Raw genomic sequence first — 5787 nt, 5'->3', positions numbered from 1 at the left:
CTTCTATGTCTCCTTTTCCTGCCGCGGAAAACAGGAATAACAGTACTTACGTCATGTAGCTATCAGGAGGATGAACTAAGGAATGCAGGGGAGAGCGTTCTGGATCACGACCCGACACACAGTAAACATTCAGCATCTGTTAGTCATTATAAATTAGAAGAGTCAGACAACTTCCAGCTTTAATCAATTCTTGGTGCAAACATCTCAGTATAAAATGTTTTCAGCAATGGCCTTAGTAATCACGGTGTATTTTCTCCAAGTTCCCCTGTGGTTGCTAACGGTGTTGTCATATTCATATCCCACTGGTAACCTCAAAAGGAAGAGTAACAAACACAAATGGAATTACCTTGTTTCGTGTAGAGTGCCACACATTCTGTTTGAGGAATTCTCCTGACTTTGCTTCTCCAACCATGTAACCTTACATACCTATTAGTCAACTAAAGAGATGGGAATAATGAGGTTTTTCTCTCTTCTTTAGGAAGACTATGATCGTCTGAGGCCTTTATCTTACCCAATGACTGATGTCTTCCTTATATGCTTCTCTGTGGTAAATCCAGCCTCATTTCAAAATGTGAAAGAGGAGTGGGTACCGGAACTTAAGGAGTATGCACCAAATGTACCCTTCTTATTAATAGGAACTCAGGTATGTCTGCTTTGATTTTACCCATTTAAGAATAGTCTCTTTGGCCTCTCTTGTGGTGTCGCTTTGAGACAAACAGTCCTAAGGTTTAGCAAACGATGTGCATGTTTAATCTCGGTTGCAAGTTATAATAAATTCTACTTATTATAGAAAAATAAGAATTTGGAAAAGCAGTGCCCGAGGAAAGCAATCATACTAGTTGGCTTTCAAAGTGAAGTTCATCTGTTTGATCTTTTTTGGGTATGTGGGATTAAATGGGACTACACGCTTTGATTGATCTTTAAAGACTTGTAACATTATGGGACATTATTGACCTTTCTTGATTAGATTGATCTCCGAGATGACCCCAAAACTTTAGCAAGACTGAATGACATGAAAGAAAAACCCATTTGTGTGGAACAAGGACAGAAACTAGCAAAAGAGGTAACAGAACCTTTACAGAATGTAAAAATAAGTGTAAAAGCAGCTTGGGTGATAATTGACACTAACATTTATTGTGCATTTACTGTATACCGGGCACTGTGCTAAGTGCTGTTACATGCATTATGTCATTTAATCCTTGCACCTGCTCGGGTGGGTCTGTGACAAATGGGGGGGTTGGCGACGTCAGATAATTTGTCAGGTCCCATACGTAATAAATGGTAGAGCTGGGTTGCAGGGAAGGCCTGACCACAGAGTCCAGGCGCTCACACCTGCACGACACTGCCAACAATATTTTCCTCGTAAGTTACCTGTAGAAAGAGGCATCAAAGAAAGGCCATTTAAATCTTTTAAACGTTTATACTGTGCCAGAGCAGACTCTGTCTTCGGTGAAGACCCACGGAGAAGGTGGTGGAATGGCATATAGGATGAGTTTAAATCTGTAGTTAAAAACAAAAAATGATGGCTAGGCTTGAAAGGAAATGTGTTGAATTTTCTTCCAGTCCTTTTATGAAAGATAGAAAATATTAGCATTCTGGAAAATATACCACTGTGATGTGCCTAAAACTTGTAACTTCTGTTTTCCTTCACCCTGAAGCTAGGCTTACTTTTCTCTGTGGCCCTAACATTATTGGATTCAATGTTTTTCGATATGACTTTAATAGGACTTTTGTGGAAACAGAATTTAATAAGGTCTTTTAAAATGTACTATCAGGAGGCAGAAGAAAGCGAGAAAACTTTTTGGAAGACAGTTTTTCCTAAAACAAAAGACAAATAGCTTCGCTGACACATTGCTTTAGAAATTCCGTGTATTTAATTTCATAATCCCTGGGAGAGAAGGAATTTCTAAAATGTCATAGAGTAAAACTGGTAAATGAAAATATTGGTGACTTAACTACTTAAAAATTTGATACATCAAATGCCAGATAAAATTTAAAGTCATAAAACAAGTGTGACACATATGGCTGAAAAATGGGTTAATATACTTAGTATACAGGAGTTCCTTACATATAAATTAATCAGAAAAAGACATCTATGCTCCAGTAGAAAAATGGGCTATACCATCAGTGGAAAATTTGTCAAAAAGATTGCCGTTGAATATAGGAAATCTGTTCATAGTCCTTAGTAGTCAAATGTAAGTTCAATTTCTGCCTATAATATTGGCAAAAAAAAAAAAGAGAGAGAAGTTAATTATAATAGCAACTGTTCCAGGGTGCAGGACACTCTCTTGTATCATTGGTCATTGATAGCCAATATGCAGAAGCCTAAAATCATGCACACTTTTGATCAGGCAATTCCATATGTAGGAATTTATCTTAAAAAAAAAAAAAACAACTATTACAGATGTGCTTAAAGAGATGGTTATGAAGTTGCTGCATTGTTTATAATGGAAAAAAAAAAAAGCCCATGCATCTATTAAAAATTTATACTAATAGCTATTGTGATGTTTATATTATGTAGTTTAAGAGGGAAAAAATGGTTGCAAAACACTAGGATCCCCCCTGAAGGCCCGTTGGCAGCACTGGGGCAGTGCGCTTCTTCTTCAAATACTTTTACCTGGCTCCCTTGCTTGCCCTCTCCTGGGGTTTGCCCCCGGCAGTGGCCTTTCCTCCATGTCTCAAGTCCCTGTCTCTGCACGCTGGATGCCCAGGGATCAGCACACGGCTTCTGGAACATCTCTTCTTCTGCACCCACCCTCCCTAGGCCCAGGTGAGCTGCTGTCAGTCTTGTGGTTTGAAAAGTCTGCCCTCGAAGATTCCCAAGTTCCCATCTCCAGCCTGACCGTTTCCCTGAACTCCAGACTTGGTTATCCAGCTGTTCACCCAACAAATCCATCTGGGTGGCTAAGCATCTAAAAATTAACATGTCCAAAACAGAATTCCTAATTTTATCCTCTGTGCCCGTCCTCCCAGTTACTCAGCTCAAAAAACCTTGAGGTCACACTCGACTTAGCTCTCACTCTCCTCCTGTGTGGGCAACCAGGCAGCCAAAGCTCTTGTCCTACCTTCGGAATCCATCCAGTGTCCACAGGCCCCTCACCATCCGCTCCTCGAACAGTCTGGTCAGGCCCCTTCGTCTCCAGCCCGGATTACCGGAACAGCTCTGACTCACCTTTCTGCTTCCGTTTGCGACCCCGTGTCCACCTGTTCTCAACACAGCAGCCTGAGTCAAAAATACAAGCTCGATCAGGTCACTGCTCTGCTCACAATCTTGCAGTGGCTCCCCAGCTAGTCACAGAGGCCTACAGACCCCAGCTGCGTCCACCCTCACTGACTGTAGTCTAGGCACATGGCCTTCTTGCTGCATCCCCAGATCTCGGACCTGGGGTCTTTGTACTTTTGCCCCTCCCTCTGCCTGGAGTGTTCTTCCCTATGGAACACTATTTTCTCACTCCTTCCAGGTCTCTGCTCAGGTGTCACCTTCTCAGTGAGGCCTTGCCTGATCTTGTCCCCACTCCCTATCCACCTTCCTTCCCCAGTTGTCCTCAGACCACATATTCCCTTCTGACATTCAAACTCTAGTAGCTCGTGGTGATCCTTCTCCCTCTAAAATGTAAGCGTCGTGAGTCTGGGAGACTTATTTTGTTCCTTGCTGTATGCTTTCATTTGGCAAATAAGAATGTGCAGTGAATTTCCAGTGAACAAATGGAGCTTCTCCTAGAGGAGAAGCCAAAGTCCTTATTCTGGCCTCAGGGCTGCCTCATCGGCCGGCCTCACCGCTTACCAATCTCTGCTGCTCCCTCTCTCCTGCCCTTCTGGCTTCCTTAGCATCCTCTGAACGCTCCATTCATGCTCCCACATCACCGTCTTCCCAGTGGTGGCTCCGTCCGCCTGGATGTGGCCCTCACTGCTCACACCACTTTGTTGGGAAGCTTCCCACCTGTGTCCTGTGCACGCCCCATCTCCCCCGTGCCGGTGCTCTGAAGTACACCATACCATCTGCCCTCGGTTCCCTTGGTGGGCCCCTCCCCCAGGAGAATTTAAGCATGTGTAACCATCACACAGCAAGCATTTTGGTCTTTTGTTCAGTTCTCTGACATTATCTCCAGCACCTAAAACAGTGCTTGGCATATGGTAGGTAACTAGTAAATATGTGATGAATGACATCAATTTTCATAGAGTAAGTGTGGAAGAATATACACTTACCTTTTAGTTGGCTGTCTCTGGGTTTTTATGAATATGGATGACGATTTCATTCCTTCTGCATAGCTGTTATTTTCTCATTTTCCTTATAATGGTGTGTTGTGTCATACCAACTGTGTAAAAATGATTTTATATGTTTGTGATTTCTTTTTCTCCCAGATAGGAGCATGCTGCTATGTGGAATGTTCGGCTTTAACCCAGAAGGGATTGAAGACTGTTTTTGATGAGGCTATCATAGCCATTTTAACTCCAAAGAAACACACAGTAAAAAAAAGAATAGGATCAAGATGTATAAACTGTTGTTTGATTACGTGAGAAACATCTTCAGTGGCCAAGGAAACTGTCCATTTCTCTTAGAAAGCATATGAAATGCTACAACTATACCCAGACCTCTTATAAATAATGAAGCAGTTTAAAACTTGAAAGAAAAAAAAAAAAAACCTTAAGAATGTTTCTTAAAGGTCCAAGAAGCAGCAAACAGCATCTGAAGCCACAATCTATTATAAATACTTTATTTCAACTAGAAGGTACAATCTCTCAGGGGTTTCATAGTTTAAAAAGCTACAATCACACCATGTTGTAACTACATAAAAAAACAGTGCTGTAAATGGAACTGCCTGGCTTAGACCATAAACATTTCTGCACAGTCTTTATGGAATCTGCACAAAGAAATATCTTCTCCCTTTGCTCCAACTAATTGTTCTTATATGTAAGTTGCTTTCTATTCCAGTATATCCAGAGTGGTGAAATCACAAGGCCAGCCACGTAGCCAAAGGTCGCTCCAAGCGTACAGGAGATGGGCCATACCTGAGGAGAGAATGTATGAGATCAAAAAAAGAATAACTGTTTTATTATAACTTGAGCACAAGTGTAACCTAAATATTTCTATATTAAAGCTTAATGTGCTTTCTTAAAGAATGCCAAAAGTGTAATAAGGTCATAACTGCATTTATCATGAACACTAAAAATGTACACATTCTAGTTAATGTACATTTGACTGTAACAAGGCTTCTGGCGACTGTAGACTTAGTTTGATGCTCCCCAAACTGCATGAGATACATCCTAAAATTACAAATTAAAATTCTGGGTCAGACTTTGTCATAATCCTGGACTTGATATAGCTGTCTGAAGTAGTTGGCAATTGTGTCTTTTAATTTCCACCTTGGCTTATGTAATCAGATGACATGAGATGTGTGTATGCTGACCAAACTACAAGAAACTTTAAATAGTGCTAAAGAAAAAAGACCTAGAATTTGAGCATGTTATATGGAATTTGTAACAAAGCAACTGCTTCCGTAATAATACTGATGTTACCTTTCAGACACAGGTATTGGAACCATAGCAGAAGTTCTAGAACTACAACTTAACGTACACACCTAAAAGTGTCAGTTAAATGCAATACTGGCTTCTAAATACCCATTTTGTCCAGCCATATTACATTTTGCAATATTAGATCAAGCAAGCCAGAAATAAATAATGTTGATTTCTTTCATCCACAAGCAGTGCGGGCTAGTCCCTAGGTGAAAGGTCCTGCTTTAAAAAAAAAAAAAAAAATTTATGTTCACCTGTGAGGCTTATTTGGTA

General features: G+C 40.9%; 1 long non-coding RNA gene across 1 annotated transcript; it reads left to right on the top strand.

The window, feature by feature from the left end:
• Positions 1-458: 458 nt before the first annotated feature.
• Positions 459-5740, top strand: LOC116863274. Its single transcript, XR_004381790.1, has 3 exons — positions 459-643; positions 968-1063; positions 4363-5740. It is a non-coding gene; the product is annotated as an uncharacterized LOC116863274 (long non-coding RNA).
• Positions 5741-5787: the final 47 nt, after the last annotated feature.

Source organism: Lontra canadensis, unplaced genomic scaffold (genome assembly GCF_010015895.1).
Source record: "Lontra canadensis isolate GAN:19392208 unplaced genomic scaffold, GSC_riverotter_1.0 scaffold820, whole genome shotgun sequence".
NCBI lineage: Eukaryota > Metazoa > Chordata > Mammalia > Carnivora > Mustelidae > Lontra > Lontra canadensis.
This window is presented reverse-complemented; position numbering and strand designations above follow the sequence as displayed.